This window comes from Varroa destructor, unplaced genomic scaffold, assembly GCF_002443255.2.
Source record: "Varroa destructor unplaced genomic scaffold, Vdes_3.0 BEIS01000001.1, whole genome shotgun sequence".
Classification (NCBI taxonomy): domain Eukaryota; kingdom Metazoa; phylum Arthropoda; class Arachnida; order Mesostigmata; family Varroidae; genus Varroa; species Varroa destructor.
Window position 1 is genome coordinate 24,117,660 of NW_019211454.1, and position 19,320 is coordinate 24,136,979.

Here is a 19,320-nt window from a genome sequence, read left to right on the forward strand (position 1 = left end):
CCTGCGAGAGAAAGATGGAGACTACATAATGACCAGTACTCGGTAGCATGGGGTCAGAGAACTAGGAGGCAGCGGCTGTTGCTGCTGCTGCTTCTGCAGTTCGGATACCCAAGGACAACACTGGCATCGATAAACCAATAGGCAGATGGCAGCAGATGCTCTTTTGTAGAGCAGAACAGAACCCAGAGTTTCTACGTCAAGAGCTCTCTATACTAATTTTCGGTTATGCCTAAGGAATAGCGCCAGCAGTATAAGTAACAACAGGAAGCAATGCGTACGGAGAGCGAAGAGGCACCGCCGCTGCTTGCTCGCAGCGTCACTCACGCATCGGATGTCTTTCATGTAGACCCGTCTCATTTCCCCCGTGGAATATTTCACCGAGGAACACACATAGGAAATCAACGGAAATTCGCCACTTAGGCCATATAAAAGGCTTATAGCTCACGTTCATATATCGCATCTTTTATACGTGATTTCTCCGGGCTCGAATAACATACTGTGGTAATGACATCGTGTTCGTCAAAAATGATGATGGAGTTTTAGAAGCCAAAAGTTATTTAAATGAATTTTTGAAAGTGATCGTTAGAGAAAACACGGGTGTGTTTGCCAAAAAAAAATTCTAATCCTGTGACCCAAAAAGATTTCTCGAAAAAATATCACGGAAAGACACGTATGTTTTTAAGCCTACACAGCCATACAAAAAAAAAGAATGCTTATCTTCTAAAAAAAAAAAAAAACTATAATTTTAGCAAGAAAATATGAAGCTGTATAATTCCTCAGGGCCAAGCTAGCTCTTTTTGTGGATCACATTTCTTTTACAAAAATTCATTAAATTTTATTGTTCAGTGTAAGAAACTGTTTGAAATTATCTGAAAAGTGATATGTTAAAGGGCTAAATATATTTGATTCGATGAGCCAGAGAGAATTATAATACTGGAAGCATCGGATTAAATGACCGCCCAGGAACTTGGATAACTATTTCTTTGCATGGCGCTATTATAAAGTATTATATGTAGCCGACAACAATCCATAGTAGTAGCGATCCAGGACGAGATGCATCTGTCGGTGGCCTTACTCAGTCTTGAATACACCTATACTGCTTCTCTCTAAGATGACCTTAACTATGTTGCACGCCACAAGACTAGGATATTTTAGCTGAGCTTTACAAAGGCCCCCGTTTGTACACGCATATGTATGAATAATTGTGCACATAATTTTACCGGATGAGCCAATGATTTCACTGACCTATTAAATTAGATCAAGGTCATACTTTAAAAGAGACAGAGAACTGAATTAGCCTGAAAATTATCAGTGCTCTTTTGCACTTCAAGAAGCATCCATAAACTTAACAGTATCAATATCAATCTGTGCGCCTATTATTAACAAAAAGTAATGTTTTTCACTCAGACTTTGTACGCTTTGCACCTTTGCGTGTCGCTGGTGCTCGATTTCGCGGCATATGCTGCTTTTTTGAAAATGTATTTGTACTTCACTATCATTGTTTCCATATAATATCAGCTATTCGAAGATGTTAAGGTGAGGACTATGCTTCAGAAACAACTCAAATTTGCCGCCTAGAATTCATTGTAAGACAGATGCGGAATCCATCCGGTACCTATACATCCGGTACTTTAGTCGATCTAAATAGCTTACAGGCTTATGGAGGCTATATGAGAAATCCGGTTAAATTTAGCAATGAAAAACGCCGGCCAAAATTAGCGTACAAAACTGTACTGGTATTTCCTGTTGTCATAATGCCAGCCATCAATTAGGCAAAGTGGCACATATTTGGTAAAGATACTCTTTGGACAAACCCTTAGCAGAACGGTCAATCGAAAACAAAAAGGAGAACAAGAAAACATTAATACAGCATCCCCTAAGAATTTTCGAAGAATTGTAAAAGACAGACAAATAGGACGCCATAAAAATATCAAGAATAACAAAAGAACGAAGCAATTGCCAATTATTTCAGATGTTGTAAGTTTTTTTTTTAAAAGGCTAGGATTTGAAACAGACACTTAACCAAAACAGATCATGCTATAAATACTCTGCAGTTTTACATAATGCTATATCGTCGAGCCTGTGAAGCTTCAGCTACTCACATTGAGGGAGAGGTACAGGAACAGGACGACTGACTATGGCTTTTTGTAGAAACGGCAATGTTAAATAGAGGCAAGAGTTGAACTTTTCGTGTGTAAGTTTTAAGTCAGGAAGCAAGGAAGGTTGCGCAAAAAGTCGACGAGTAAATTGACGGTATTGTTATGCCTTTTATAGCTCGAAATACAGTATTAAATTGATTCGTAGCCAAGAGGAAAGTCTTCTGTTTTATTTAAAATATGACCCATGCCAACGTCTAGGTTCAAGCTCATAAACGATATTCTACTGGTTCCAATAGATTTAGATAGAAAAGAAATAGTACTTGACAAATTTCCAACCAATACTGTTCCAAAGATACACAGTTCCGCGCGCCTAGCCTTGTCGTGTCCGCTGCTGGCATGGAACGTAAAGCTCGAATGCCCTTCTTGCGTAATATAAAAGGTAATTAAGACGCTAAGTTAAGTGCATTTCTTAGAAAATGTCTACCTTGAATAATACATGGTTTTATTTTAAGGACGCGGCCATCAACTTGAAGGTAATGCAAGCGATAAACACAAATTACTCACAGGTATTTTACCTCATTTCTATAGTCAGTTACGACACATCGGAATTTTACCATGCAAACCGCGTTTACTGACACATTTCTGTAAAGCAAAGCTCGCTCTTGGAAAAGATGTTATTTGTATTTTTCGCAATAGAATTGGATTAATCGCAGCGGGTCTCCAACCTCGCGCTTTAGCAACCGTTACCTGGTTGCCGAAATTATCGCGTTCAATCTATATTCAGATCTCAGTTGGAGTGGTTTGACAAACAGCCATGTGCTATTTCAACGATATACTAACTTTGGTAACTGTTGAATGCCTAAGATGTATGCCTTGTTTCCAACTGAGAACATATGAAGATTTAGGACGATCAAGAAGCTTAGCACATGTTCCAGGTAGAATACTGTCTGGTGTAACGTCTAACGGGGTTTAGGACGTAAAGCTCGTAGACTTAGCTAGAGAAAGAAAAAAAAAAAACGATGAATATATTATGAAATATATGCATTAGAAGAAGGTGTCCCCACACATAATGATTAGATATAGTGATATAAATTATCAAGCGGTTAGTTATTGTGTCAGGAACACAATTGTGTCATTGACACATGTAGCATTACTAGCTTGTTCCGTTTGATTTTGTATCAGAACCAATTCGAGTGAGTAACGGATCTTTCGTTTCGTTTGAAGAAACACATGTATTGATTAGTCTGATAATGTTTTTTATTTTATGTGCGTGCATTTCTTCCTTCGGCAGTCTGACGGATTTGACTTCGTTGACCTCCATTTTCTTTCCAAACCCGAGAGCATTGAACAAATCATCCGGGTTTACGTCCAAATGTCAACAAATATTGCTTCCACTTAACCCATTCACGTACGTATTATCATTCGAAATGGAACACGATGTCCTAAAGTGCTTTCGATAGTTTTTTGCTTAACCCGTGATTGATATAGTCGATCTTACATTAACGTACCGTAATATTGGGACTATACCATGAAAAGAAATTCACTGTATCCTAAAGGCAATTAACGACCCCTTTAGGCTTGATAATTATGCGTGCATTCTAAATTAGGAACTGTTTAGGAGCACGATTAAGTTCGTTCGGATAGTAATATCTTAAATAGGTTTATGCTATAAACATGTTGGTCATGTCACTACGTTAATGGACGCGGACTAAGGTGCTGCTTCTGAGCTCCCAGACATGACATTGGATTACTAATGTAGCGGCGCAGGTCTTCCCATACGAAACTAGAAGCCCATTACGGAGTCGTAGTCCAGGGAAACAAATGACCTGCTACTTAGGTCTAGGAAACTCTGGAGAAATACCCTGGAGAATAGGATGACATGCTTACAGCCAGACTGACGAGTATTCTAATGAAGATTCGAATCTGTCCATGAAAAGAGCCTTCTACCTAGGAAGCATCCATAGAGCAATAATGACAACTGTGAGCGAACCATGGGGACTTCGTGCAATGTCTATAAGACCAGCCTTTTACTAGATGTAACACTATAATGACATATCTATGTTTGCCTGCAATGACAAATACTACGAAGAAAAGATGCATTTTGTAAAGTCGCTTAATATATTGGACCACATAAGTTCTTGCGTTCCGCTAGAGTTTACGTATTATTCACAGATGCTGTACATGAATGAACAAATTTCCGAACAAATCCAATTTCTAAGCACTGCGACGCTCACGACTACTTACTTATTTCATTTCAGAGAAAGCGTCGTCCTTTTCTGTGTTTCGGATCGCTCGGGTTACAAGTAGTTACAGAATACTTTTCGTAAATGGCCCGTTACGTTTCTGAAAAGTACCTTTGTTATGTAAAAGGATGCTCGGTGTAACTTCATATTGTTCAGTGGACTTATTTGCAATTACGTCGTGATCTCCACTGATCTTGCTCTACACTTTTCCCTTTACGAACAGTAGTAAATAAGGTTTGATAGAACAAAATCAAGATAATGCCTACAACGTTTTCTGAAAACCTATCCAAGCTGTTGTGCAGGACCAGGCGTACGATACAGGGCTGAGGGAACACTTATAGGTTTTTAAGGAGGCAAAATGTGATTTGTGGACGAATCTTGTCCCTTTAGGAAAACCGATAGCGCAACGAAGACAAATTTCTGCCACTATAGTGCTACCAAAGATGGCAGCACGCAGAGTAAAATACGTTGCAATATGTATGCAGCCTGTATCCAATGAGTTAAGTCTTTTTTCTGCTAGACAGGTTTACTTTGATCGGTAAGTTCCGATCCGACAACGACGTCCTAAATAATGGCCATCAATAAATGCTGTTGTGCTTAACGTAGTGTTGATGTTAAGTCCTCGTCGTTACGTCGTTCAGACCGATGTATTCTGACCGGGCGCAAAGTAGACAGTAAGACTACAGAAAGTTGAGTTCCTCAGGTTATAAATGCGATAGTCATTGTATCGTGCAAATATGTGTATAGTATAGGTGCCAAAAAACAAAATTTAGATGTACTGAGAACGATTCAACACCGCCAAGAGCCATTGAGCAAACAGCCATAGTATATTGTAGCTTGAATAATAATAGATGTAGGCTAGAATGGTTAAAGTGGCTGGAGAGGAAAAGAGAGAGAAGCTATAGACTCAGAGTTTGGCCAGGAGACAATTACAGTATAGCATATACGATAGTAGTGTCCTATTTCGCTTCTGTTCTTGCGGCCAACGTCCACACGCCATATTAAGCAAAAAGTCAAATCACTACAATTAAACACAGGCGTCGTCACAATCGTTGACAGGGTCGCTGCCTAGCTACTATCTTCATTGATGACATCATGGTGTGTGTCTGTCCGCCCTCTGCAGCCTCATCCTTCCGCCGCTCGAGCGACCGATGGCGACCGTCAGACGGAAAAGGGGCGGTAAAGAAGCCAGCACTAGATGGTCGCATGCTTGAAATGCGTCCTTCTGCTACTACTGTGCAGGTTGCCTAGCATAAGCTCGGAGTAATACACGTTCCAGATCCTGGCTCAGCTAGGCTAAGGCTTGTTAGAAAGGAATGGTCGGTATCAGACTCTCGGTCGGCGCGGCTCCTTAGTTACCTAGGAAGAGTAGCAGGTAAGATGCTGCGTTGAACAAGGCGGTATGACCCTGCGTAGACTGCGGCACGACTGTTATGGCGGGGTCACACAGGGATGAAGCTCAGGTACATATATACGTTACCGAAGTATGAGAGAGGGAGCAGACGTTGAGCATGGGACACGAAGTCTAAAACAGGGGATGTTCCAGGGTGAGTTGTGAGAAGCAGTAATGGTTGTATTCTAATAAATTAAACTTTTGAGAAAATGAACCAACTGGACCGCCGTCTTTTCGCTATTAGCTAGCACTAGCGGTTTTACAGGCGGAGATGTTGACTGAGGATGCAGAATACAGGAAAGGGAGCTTCTGGATTTGACGAGCCGGGCGGCGACGGGTGCCTGGGCTCCAAGCACTGTCGCTTTATGAGTGGCTGTCCGTTAACGGCTGGCGGCAGTCCGTTAACTGCTTCGTATCGTCTGTACAATGTTGGCGTTTGGAACCGACCAGGGGGGAGCCCGCCACGACCACCAAGATAAGCCAAGTGACAGTACCGGAAAACCACTGGGAAGCCTTTACCTTAGGATATAACATGAAGCTCGTAGAGAAAAGCGGGACTAGCCCTAGACTTGAAAAAAGGCCAATTGACCAAAAAATTAGGTCTACACTTTCTGCTCGCTGACCGGCCAATAATAATAGTGGAAATAACAATTTTTCGTCCGCATGTGAATAGCAGTAGCAGCAACCTGCCGGCTATAAGCACAACCAATGCAGTAAGAAATTTTGAAATATCTGTAAACTATTATCACTCGTTACGCGTACCATACGGGAAAGAGTAGATCATGAAGGTGATAGCCAATTAAAAAACGGCTTTCTGCAATTGAAGAATAAATATATGCATAATTGTCCGCACGAAAAACACTGGTAAACCAAAACAAGCTTTTGATTTACCTAGTGTTACCTGACGATGCTATGTGTGCATGCTTCACTTCGTAGATCTTTTAGAACAACTAAATGCTACAGCTGAAAAAATTGATGATGTAATATACGTTCTTTGTGCTATATATATATACATCGTTAGATGACAGTGTTACTGAGTAGTAGGTTCGTTACAGGGGTTACTAGCGCTAGTTATTCCGCATATTCTACTCTACTATTACTATGGCGGTAGATCAAATAAGGCACGGTACGTATCGACCTATACGTACGTTTCTTCGGACCAGTATTTGCAATCGCATGCGTTTATCTGACTACAAAGGCTCGTTAATTGTTTGCTACTCAAGATTGCTCTTCCCTTCGTTCTCTTGACAAGTACAATATCCTAAACAGGATTTCTAGCAATAGCAATAAAATTACGATAAAAAAAAAAGAATGTTTTCTCTGACTCATGCCATATTTTTGCTTTAATGTTAGAAAATTAACATTGTTCAGTGTTGAGGTCTGATGTGCGTTGTATGAAGCTAAGGATTAAAAAAAAACTCACTTATTAGAGTCTATTTGGCCAACGTTAGGTACCACTGATTGCGCCGATTATTTGATTTCCTAGCTTCTTTTTTATCAGCGGGCATATATTTTTATCGTGTTTTCGGAGAACCTAAGCACTCAGAATATAGTCCAACGGCTCTGAGTACCTCGTTCTCTATCCTAACAGCATTGCTATATATAAACGTCTTACAGCATCAGTATGTATACTGAGATTGTAAAATGAGCCACTAAAAGTGCTTGTTAGTTGGGGAATCTGCATTGTGTCGAAATATTAACGAGCCACCGAGAAACAAAAGCGGTTGTGTGTCAGCTCTCGTGACCATACATTTCCTTGCTGGTCGTAAAGCGTCAACTGTTTCATTATATCCTCTGTGCATATTTTCCAATCGTGGAGTAACAGAGAACAGGAATCATTGAAACAAAGATGTCTTGTACAAAAACTTTGCTGCTTCTCTTCGTGGACCTCCGGGGAAAATCTCTAACAATTTGACAGAAAATAGAAAAATGACTAGAATAAAAGCCTTAGGCTTTTTGTCTGCCTAAGCTTCTTGCTAGGCGCCTCTAAAGGAGTATCTAAGTTCAATTGTAAATACAGTTCAATGTTTGATATCTATTAAGTATGAAGCTAAAATGAGCGTGCATGTGCCATACGTCGTACATGTGTAGATCGGCACTGTTCATTGAAACACAAGTAAATTGTTGCTCGATACTCATAGTCAATGTAGCACCGTGCTACTAACGGCTCCGATCCTGCTATCCAATGACGGCAAATGCCCAGACGTTATTCGAGCCACAAGAGACTAATCCGCAAATGCTGTTCGGCACACGGAGGCGTCTAAGTTATAGGATGGTAATCTTTTCCTTCCAAGAACACCCTCTTTATACTAATAATTGGATATGTATAATTACTAATCATGCGTCAGGCCGCCTAAAGTACGTTCTTTGCGTGATATAGATATATGTATACACATATAATAGTTGTAGAACCATTTGGACCCATGTGGATGCTGTGTAGACTAGATAAGAAATCTTATCAAGGATTTTTGAAAAGTTCACTTGGAAACTTAAAGTAACATATTAAGACAGTTGGTCTCGCCAGGCATGAGTTCTTATTTGTCACACCGCTGTTACAGCTGGCCGTCGTCGCGCTGGCTAGTCGCGTACGCCTACCAAATTAAGCCGGCTTTTATGAACATTGCTGTCAATTGTGGTGACTATCAGTAGTATCCAGTACTTGGTGTATTGCGTAAAATAAGAACAAGACAGCCGTGTAGAAAGTAGGAGTTCACCTTAGGTAGTAGTGAGAAAGTAGGAGGAAACCTACAGACCATGTCTGGCCAACATGTAGGTGTACTGACCGAATATTAGGCAAAGGGCGAATTAGCTGATTAGACTGTTGCGGTCGTTAACAAACGGCTTGCGCGACATCCAGAGGTGATCATACGTCCGCAATTCAGGTGAAGTGAGAGTGTGGGAACGAATCCGTGGGGAAATGGGCAGCTCGCTTACGCTGTCTGTGAGCTCGTTTGATCATAATGAAAAGCGCGCACAGATACAGGGCATAGGCGGGACCGAATGAAACTAAGACGACAAAGTGGAAAAACAACTACTCTTTGAGTTCGACACGCTTCAGCGGTAAGACCGTCCTTCGATTTCTCGATCATCTTGAAATTTGTACACGCGTGACCTCTTAGTGGACTGCGGTATGAAAGTCTTTTTTCGTGAGATGATCTGAGTGGAGGCGCCAACCTAATTGTGGATGAGTAACTGCTCACCAAGCCAGATAGGCTCCGCTATAGCAGCTAAGGCTTTTGCTACAACCACCGCCATACTTGTTTCATTAATGTTACTCGCTCCACTAACCAGATCCATTTCGAGCGATGGCTTATGCGAGGGCATGTGCCCGTCCGAGCTTCTAGGCTCGTGTTCGTCCCTGGCTCCTTCTCAGCTTGTTCTCTACATAAAGCCCTTTAAGAGTTCGACTAGTGCGCCCTAGCGAACGTGTGAGCAGGCACTTCCCTGATATCAAATCTCCCTGATTCACTGCGTGCCAGCCATAGGATTCATCGTTGTCTACTTTATAAGACTCTACCGTATCCTTTCTGGCCAACCACGGACGACCATAAGCCACTATGTCAGACGCAATGCTACCAAAGTAAGCGTATTTACTTTTGACTCAGAGTTTAACGCTGGTCTGATTTGGCGCGTATCAGCCTTGTAAGAGAAACTGCGAAAAAAAACTATGGGTCGATGTCTTCTACATGTAATGTACATAGGTGCGAATCTTTGATCCCATAATGAATCATATTCCTTTGAGCCTATTGTGTATTGTATGTGCGATGCAACGTTTTAGTATCATGTACTACTGCATCGAGAAATACGTACGGGGAGGGCCTATCACAGCATATTAAACTATTTGCTTTCTTTTACTTTAGCTCTACCAAGTTTCATGGTGATTTCAAAGCAGGCTTGATCGGAACGTTGTTCTCCTGTTTTCATTTCGTTTGCCGCTGTCAAAGTACACACATGAATGTGTTTTGGCGGCATGTATTGCCATACGCTCGCATTAAGCATTAACATGAGCATTCTCTTAGAGTCTTTTCTCACCGCGTCAGCCAGTTTCCAGTGGAAGAAACCAGTTTGAACGCATTAGTAACGTATAATTCTGCAAAACCTTTTTTTTCTATTACACATTTCACGCTCTTAATTTCCATATCCTTCTGCCTTTATAGAATAACCTCTTTCTCTAATATTGTTCGGACGAGTTGTCTCTGACAGTCACCTCCTTCCTATTCTCTGACTTCTGTGTGTCAATGTCTGTCAGGGCATGTATGGTTCACAGTAGATGTATACGTAATTGAGTTGCATAGGTGTAATTTTCCAGAACGACCAAATGAAGACTATAATAACAACTCTGTCATACCGAGAAAGGCCGATAAAAACGTCACCTAAGTAGCAGATAACAACTGAATAGCTTTGTGGGATCAATGAATTAACTATATGATAAGTAGTACAGTAGAGCGGCCCGATCCCTCCTGATTGAATACCGAACGTTCGTCTCGTGGCCTCAGTCACGGTCTTTGAGTTAGACGGAGTAGCGAGTCATTGTCACCTACCGACTAGAGACAGTATATTCTCTAAATCTTAGTCAGAGATGTAACGGCACCTTACGGCTCAAAATTCGGCTAGCCTTGTACTGATGTTGGAAATTTAACGGAAGCTCTTGGAAAACGACGGATAAATTGAATCGATGGAAGAGTCGAAAGAGTGGGAATATCTCTAATGAGTTGAACGTATAGAAAACCAGCAGTCGGTGGAACAAGGCTTTACCATTTGAGAAAGGAGAAGCAGAACGAAATGGAAGAAAAGGAAGTATACGCTGGCGTAGCGTAGCAGAGTTGAATTGGACAGGTTAAAAGCGTGAAGAACCCACGAACTGACAACGGGGATGTAGAAACCGACGAAGTTGTCGACCGTCTACAAACCAGAATTCCGTAAGTCTCCTTGGCGTTTCAACAAAAATATGGCAGTATTTACAGTTTCAAGAGTAAAAATGGTATAACAGTGCGTCTGACACTAGTCGCCGCGGTCGAAACGCGAACGCTGGTGTAATCAGTAGCGGTCAGCCTGCATTTGCCTGAAGATGCTGGCTAACTGCTTATGTACCAGTGCCTGCCGGCCCTTGTATGTATTAGGACCACCCACCTTGCTGAACAGATACACACATCATGCTGAAATCCGGTAGTTTGTAACAGATGAGATGTTTTGCTAACGGCTTTGCTAGCTTGTGCGGGGAACTGGATATACAGAGATTGCTCGCGTACAGTGAGTGTTGTCTTTGTACAGGTTTTCTCATAGCTCACGGCTAAAGACAAGACTGTGCACGATGAAAACCTGCTTGTATGATGGCCTGTAGTGGTCTTTATGGACCATGTGAGTATCGCTGAGACAGGTAGCACTAGTGGCTGCCTAGTGGTTTTCAGGTTCAAAAAATGGAGGTCCTAACGGACGTCGCATATTTGCATGGTGGCCAGTATTCCCTGAACAGAATTGTGAGGGGTAAGAGGGTGTATGTGTGACGTCCTCGATGTGTACTGCATAGGCATGTGTATCGTATGTGTTTGCGTGTATATGTGCAGCTTGACGCCCGACTGCGCGCGCACGGGTAATAACAGAAGCAGAGCCTGCAGAAACACATACGTCTGAGTGAAGCTGCGACAACACTTTTTGCATGCGATGACCATGCCGACATGGCTATCAGTTTGTGCCGCTGGGGAAGGCTTGCGAATTGCAGTATTCGCCTGTCTAACGGAAACCGGTCGACGAATGGGCTGCAAACATCTGGGCCGTGTAGACGCCACTTGGGCGGCAAAAGGCCACTAGCATGAAAGTAGCAAAACGACCCGAATGAAACGGGTAGCAACCTCACGTCGTCGACTATGAGAAGGAGAAAACTTGACGAATGATAGCGCTACATAACGTCATATATGGTGTGCCTATTACGAATCCAACTGGTGGTCACCACTTCAACTATACAGTCCTTAGGTTTACATTCGTACGTACAGAATACATATTGGGCTCGAAAGAAAGATGTTGCTGTTAGCACACATGGGGGCACATGTTAAGGCCCTTAAGCTATACGCACGCAAGCACTTTTAGGCTGAAAAGGATACAGGGATTTAACAGAAACAACTTAGGAACAAGGGTTTCCCGTTTACTGCTGCTCTAGTGTGATTACCCGCGAACGATATTATATCTCTTAACAAGATTGAACATCCTAACTCATTCTATATGTACGGTACGCCGTCTACACGTGTGCATTTAATTATAACATACACAATTTCATGGAACTTAAATAATTAATTTATCCATAAATACTTCCACATCTTGCTTAACTTATATTAGCATGTATATACGCACGACGTAACGATTTCGTACGAACTTCTAGTTGACTCTTAGATTATGATTTAGAAATTTCCTAAGTTCAGGTTGCGTTGACATTTTCTCGGCAATTTTAAAGCTTGCTGCTTCACGTGAGTTTCTAACTCCTTTACTGCTCCTGTGTACTCGAGCGACTTGACTGCTATCCAAGAGCGTTAGTTTTATTCGTCGCCGTCTATGCATATATGTGTATTTATTCTAACAATAGCTCTCGTAACTCATTAGAGCCGTTTAGTGCTCTTTTATTTAAGAAGATGCGTCGTCTGGATGCACTATAGGGTCCCGCAAACAAAACATGAAAAAGACACGTCATATAAAAGTAAGAATCATTGCTTCGGACGCTTTTATTGTATTGGTTGTGTTACTGCTCCTGGATAGGATTGGGCTCTGTCGAATGACAGACGGCAACTCAACGCTCAAACTGATCTCGATTTTTCCCCTTTTGAATTTTTTTCCTTTGTCCTTTCCTTCATGGCTCTACAGTCCTTTCGTCCTTTGCTATTCATCCTCGTCCGTGCGTAATTTCTTCTCCAGGCAAAGTTTTGATAGACAGGACTTTCGCCCGTAGCGTTAATTGCTGGCTTCCTGTCACTAACTACTCAACTGCTACAAGGATGCTACAACAAACGTATGGAAAGGGGTGCACACAGGAAACACACTATAGAAACAGAGTGTGCAAAAAAGAGCGGGCTTGGCAAAAACGAGACGTGGTAAGGGGTCGCTTACGAAAATGTCAAAGAAAGAAAACGTAAGTGAAAAGGAAAGGGACTGAAGAAACCATAGAACGCAACAACCGAAAGCAATTCCCGTTGTTCCACGCCCTAAACACAGCCTCCTAACGGCAGCGGCTGCTGCCGCCCTCTGTGGCAAATCAGGGAATGTCTTGTTTCGCTTGCTATCAGGACGAAGCATCCCACGAACGCCGACAGCAAAGTATATTTCTAGTCTAGTAGTATTTCCTACTCATACACAATCCATTCTTGCATTGTCCAGAACAGCCGTCACTGTAAGATTGTGAATAAGGAGTGTAGGGAACTCAACGAAACGCACGGACCGGGGTCCAAAACAGACGCCGGTAGCTGCCGATTTGCAGGTCATGCTCTCACTTGTCTCCTTGACCCCAATCTGCGGACCAAGCTCTATGCATCTAGGTAACCAAAGCATAACTGGAAGCTGGGCTGAGCAGACTAAATCTTTCAGGACCAAACACAATCTTCTTCTGTCCCACTTACCATTAAGCCGCAAAGAACGAAGGGAAATCGGAGAAGTTCAGAATAAGGACTGAAGAAAATTAAATATAGAATTGCAGGGAACTTCACTTGATGCATTTAAGGCCAATAACAGCTTCCGTCAGTTATTTCCTTTTTTACGCTTCCTATTCACAACGCTGTGTCAAATGATCTAGCGCCTTCCGACAAAGTTGCCGTTAACGCACGGGAAGCTTCAGACTATCAAAATAAGGAAACTAACCCATGTAAACTTCATCTTGACTTTCCTTGCGTGTAGCCGAGCATTGCTTCACTGTGGCGTAATATGGAAAAGTATCGCGAACCACAGGGACAACTAAATAAACCAAAGTAGGACGTATATACCAAGAACAGCATTCCCTGTGAAACGTTTTTTAAAAAACAGAATTGAGTAACCGTGTACCGTCAGTCGTAAGTCTTACAATGCTGGTAAGAAAAGTACTTTCCTTTGCAATATGAAAGCATCATTATAGGTTACTTCTTTTATAGAAATAACTTGTTAATATGCGGTATGTATCATATATGCTGCAACAAAGCAACTTACATATAGCTGCTGAGCTCTGGTGTATCGGTTTTCTTTTTCCATTGTTTCATATCGCTACATTTCAAGGATTACGTACGGGGGAGCATAGCGTGAATGGTTTGTTATCTTGTTAAATGTTAAAAAAAGTGGCACTAACGTTGGGTCGTTCGAAATGTCTCCCGTTTGATCGTCTCAATATTAAAACACAGATCTGACAAACAACATTTTTTATCATGTCATAGCGCTTGTCACCGAACTAATCTACTTATCTGAAGCGAATTGTTAATCTTGAAAACGACTGTTATATTAGTCGCTGTATATAATTAATTAACGCTGCTGTTTTAAAAAACTACGATCTTTTTCAGATCAGCATTAATCGACGTTGTATTATTTGTTTCTCATCTTTTCCACAATCGGTACATTCTTCCCGTGGATATATGACAGTCACAATAGGTGACGTAGCGTATGTCTTCTCGAAGGATCAGAAGACTTAAGCGTGGTAATGACTGTGCCTTGCTATGCACCTACAGGCCATAAAAATCGTACGTGTTGGCAGCATCAGCAACACTATCGTCATTGGTATTATTGTTATTCTGACCATTGTCAGCTGGTTAATATACGTAAAGGGACTGAAATAGATCGCAGTAACTCTGTATTAAAACATTTCCCCACTGTCTATATCGACTTGGCCTTTCTATGTAACATAGTTTTATATATTGGCACCTATCGGCTTTAACAATGAAATGTGGTCACACTTTGTAGTCGCCGCAACACCGATTCACACGCGCCCATTTTACCAGAATGGTAAGCGGTGATGATAAGTATCCATTTTAATAATTAGAGTTTGTAATAGTGCAGATACACGTAAACACCGATACTCATGTACACAGAGTTCCTATAGGCAGCATCGTCTGTTTTCTTTCTCCACTATATTGCCGAATGTCGTACTGGATCTGTTTCAGTAAAGGCCGGTTTTGGTATGTATAATGTGATGGCTGACGTCTATAGAGAAATGCGAGCATCCGCAGTCGATGCACTTCTACGGCGGAGACGGAAGGACGTGTCCCACTTGAGCCGTCGTGGCGCTATCTCAACCGATCATCCGACGAATGATGCGTTGACCGCGCTATGCCGCTGTGTCAGCCGATGACTTATATACAAGCGAACCACGGTGCCAACGTTGCCCGAGCGATGACAACTTATATCCAGCGGACGGGAGACCGGGTCTAGACGGTTTCCTTTTCCATCTTCTCGTTACACCACATCTTACCCTGCAGAGGCAGGGACCTAGCAGGGTCCCGCTGCCACAGGCATGTCTCCATAGTTCCAACCTCCATTTCCTGCCACTCAAGTTGAAGGACACAGAGTGTCGAAAGGTGGAAAACTAATGGGCTAGTCAGGATCTAACCGAAAACTGGAGCTCGCTTCTCTTTCTGTCTGCCATGCTAGCCAAGCCGATTTACTCGCCAGCAACGACAGAAGCATCACTAGCAGACAACTGTGGAACAGGACACGGAAGGCAATAGGAGCTCTTTCTTTCTTCATAGCCTTCACATCCGAGTTGAAAGAAAAGCGAGAAAAGATATAGCGGTAAGATGGAATGTGTGTAGAATCATCGGGCGCTTGTGCTTGCCTTGCCCGCAACGCGGGACGCAGCACAAAAGGAAAGGAGAAGCGAAACGGAAACGCAAGGGGCGCCAGAGCGAATGAACGAAGGTCGAATGCGGTGATGTGTTCGAAGATGTTTCCCTACACTTCGTCTCGTCCCAGTGCCATAGCAACAGCGTGTCTGCTCCTCCTTGGCCCAGGGCCACGCTGCTGACACCGATCGTCGTTCTCGTTCGGTCTTTGATGCTTTTTACTCATAAGTGTCCCCCTCCTTAGGGCTACCCTTCTAGCTCTCCTCACCTGCTTCTGACACTCCCTCTTCACCCCATCGTTTCTTTATCAAGGATATCTTTCCTCGACTGACATCTTAAAAGGAGTAAGAGAAGGGAAGGAAGGCAGGCAGGCAAGAAGTCTGAAAGAAAAAGAGCGATTCGTGAGCTCTGCTAACCATAGATATCCCAACTCGACAAATGATGGGCGAACATAGAAGGGAAGTCAATGAAAGGCGAATGTGCACGGAGGCAGAAGAACGAAGACAGACACCAGCGAGACGAAGAGATAGAGGCAACAGAAAACAAAGCCTAACGATGACCTTAGTGTATCAATGCCACACCGATACGCTAGAATGTACGATCTGTTGTTTTGGACCTTAGCTCAGAGTCGAACGGAACAAATAAATCGTTGGAAAAATAGTAAGGTATCGCTCGATCAACGTAGTCTAGTAGCGGCGACGCGAAAGTAAAAAAGATGCCAGTGCATTTGCCCTTAACCCACTATTGCGAAACTATGCATATTCCAAAGTAGCAGCACAATAATACTACAATGTACAATCCTAGCAATGGGCCTGTCCGAATACCGATAGGCCTGAAGCATAATGATTTTGATGAATCTGTCGCGTACCTGCGGCTGAAAATGTACCTCCTTTTGCCTTGTTGTATTATCTTTCTCCTGGCCGACGTCTGATTTGTTTCATGAAATGGCAACATTCGATTGAGGGAGAAGAGAGAGAAGTACGGCGCGGTACTTTGTTTAATGGACATGTATGTCAAGCGCTGTGCCTACCAAGACCGTTTTGAAATTTCGTTCGCGGTTTCCGTTGACGTGGAATATCGACTGATATTTTACTCGTTCAGGTCGTATCATTTTTAGTACATGCTGACGTCAAGCATGCCTTTGCCAACTACCGGAGCCGAGTAGATGAATGAACCGAATGATGTACGCGTGTAGTCATATCATAAGATGTACGCTTCGTTCGATCGTGCTTCAAAAGCTTGTTGTGCCGTATTTTCATATCTAGAAAAAGCACACTGGCAAACTCAGCCAATAACATAATCACTGTCTGGTCAGAAACACATCGTACTATTAGTACTCTTTATAGTAGATGAGCAAGAACTATTATCTGCAAATAAGATAATTATAGCTTATTCATTGTTATCAATCAAGAGTAAGTAGCACACCATTATTATTTATTGTCACTAACAATCGTTTTCATTCACCGTCATCGCAAACTCTAACTGATCTTTAATGTCTAAGTTTGTGCACTCCACAAGCTTTGTCCACGTGCTTCGAACGAGTACTTTCGTTTGCATAGGTTAGCTCAAAGGTGATTTCACCAAAAAGTCATTGTTCTAGCTAGCTCGCTATGACTCGATCGCTCGTGCGGCTTCTACTAACGAGGGAAAAACAAGCCTCAGCGCTAGGTGAATGGCGTTAATACAAGAGAAACGCTTAGTGAGACAAAGGTGGCGAAATATGAAAACGCTTGTAGAAGAATAAAAGAACTACCGCAATAACCACCGCGTGAAGTCTCCTATCCCTGTTCCTATGCTAAATGTCTTCTGCCCGCTAACCCACACAGCCGCCCTAGGTCGAAACCGACAAGTCCAAATCAGATAATTCAACTTCAACCCCCTGTTCCGTCCACCGGGGCCGGAATCTGGTTGATCTCACGAACAGCCATTAGCTGGTCGAAAAGCCGCCTTTGTTGCAGTCATCATCGCTGTGAGTGCCGTTACCGGCAGCTCAGACTCATCCCTTTTCGCGCTACCTAATTCATCTCTCTCTGCGAAAGCTTTAAGCTGACTGCAACGCACTTCAGGCATAGGGTCGTTGGCGGTCCGTTGACGGTCAAGGCCGCACAGTACCAATGCCAGAAACGCCCATACCTGTGCCCACTACGCGCCCCCGTGCTCTCCTTTCTAATGTTTTTGTGTCTCGCGCTTGCTCGTTCACCACTAGCGCAGTCGCTACACTATCCATACTACCGGGCTGGGAAAAGCCGGGAGAGGTTTTAGGCCACTCCAGGACATCGGCAGAGATAGCGAATAGTAACTGCCTGTTAATGTACCGACATCAGCGGCTAAGGCCACTAAAACACCAGTGCGCCTAGCAGAAGTAGCAACAGTATGTGGTCTGTCAGCGAAAATAATTTTGTAATTACGTCGGTGTGCAACCGTCCTGTTTGTCGATTTTTATCTTTGCCACCGTCATCGGCACTCGGCTGTTGAACTGTTGTTGCAGCTAATTTCATTGTAGCTCACACAGCGTTGAGAGGCTGCTCCGTTTTTTGGTGCGTGTTATCCATTTCCCAAGATCTAGCAGGTGGCTATTCCTTATGGCAATTACGTCTATTGTAATAATGACTGTGATACAATTGAAGAATTGCAAAAACGTTAAATTGCATATCCATGATACAGACATAGGGTACGGGCTCAGGTGGTAAAACACTCACGCCCATAGTACTTGTTGTACATATACGTGACCTATCCTTATCCTTGGCCGCATAGAGTAGTTAACGCGATACAAAAACACAGCGCAACACAGAGAGGTGCGAAAGCGTCATAGAAGCGGCCAGCAAGACATTTTTGCCGCCCCAGTTTTGAACAAACCTTACGTTTCGGGATCAACAAAATCGGTAGAGTTCTAGAAGGTAATGCACGCATGCGCATAACTCGCATAAACTGAACAAGGAAAAACGCTTGATTTTCATTTGTTATACGCACTATATATTAAAAATTGTAACAAAAATAACAATAGACAGTAAGGAATGGGCTTTCATCTTCTAATAGTTAGAGGGTCAATCTTTCTAACAGTGTGATATAGTAATATATCTTTTTGTAGAATTTGCAAACAATGCATCTTCATCCAGGACGAAGAACCGCTGATACTGCAATCGACGCTTTACGATAATATTGATCTATTTCCAAAAATTTTCTCCAAAAAAAGTAGCTTTGTAAAAACTTACACTCAGTGGTAGTAGACTTTATAGCCAGCTTCTATACTAGATATAAAATTAAAATATTCTTATTACGCGAAACTATTGAAACCAGCTTTTTTGATAGTAGATACAAAGCGCGATGCGCATATAAATATCTAGGTTTTTTTTTTTGCAAATCATCTTTTTTTGTGGATGGACAGCTTTCGACAATTCAATATAGCTCTAACTTGATAGGTTTTTTGTTTGCTTTTGTGCTTTCGCTAAATCAATCATGCTATACAAAGCAGTATCAGTGGTGGATTATATATCAGCACAGATAGGATCTAGATAGCTTTACAAAGTTCAAAAAACAGCTTTACTATTTGGCAATAGACGTCAAAAGATAATTGCTCAGAAACTGTCATTGAGTCCTGAGACAGCTGTCTGCTGGTGCTCGTGAACATATATATATATATATATATATATATATATATATATATATATATATATATATACACAAAGAATGGTCGCTTCAGTTGCTTATTTTGAATTCTTAATTATCTAACAGAAGTTGCCAGCTTTGTTTTATGCAATCGAGAAAATAAACAGAGTAGGAAATATATATAAAAAAAAAAAAAAAAGAAA

At 42.2% G+C, this 19,320-nt stretch overlaps 2 long non-coding RNA genes across 5 annotated transcripts in view; one reads left to right on the forward strand and one right to left on the reverse strand.

Moving 5' to 3' along the window:
* LOC147758413 (uncharacterized) overlaps positions 1-19,320 on the reverse strand; it is a 98,904-nt gene that overhangs the window by 50,926 nt on the left and 28,658 nt on the right. The gene's annotated exons all lie outside the window — the stretch shown is intronic.
* LOC111255344 (uncharacterized) lies at positions 1,965-4,943 on the forward strand. 3 transcript variants are annotated; one of them, XR_002675439.2, is made up of 4 exons: positions 1,965-2,253; positions 2,452-2,538; positions 3,391-3,507; positions 4,358-4,943. It is a non-coding gene; the product is annotated as an uncharacterized LOC111255344 (long non-coding RNA). The 3 variants fall into 3 exon arrangements; XR_002675441.2 differs by lacking the exon at positions 2,452-2,538 and adding an exon at positions 2,612-2,665; XR_002675440.2 differs by lacking the exon at positions 2,452-2,538 and adding an exon at positions 2,612-2,632.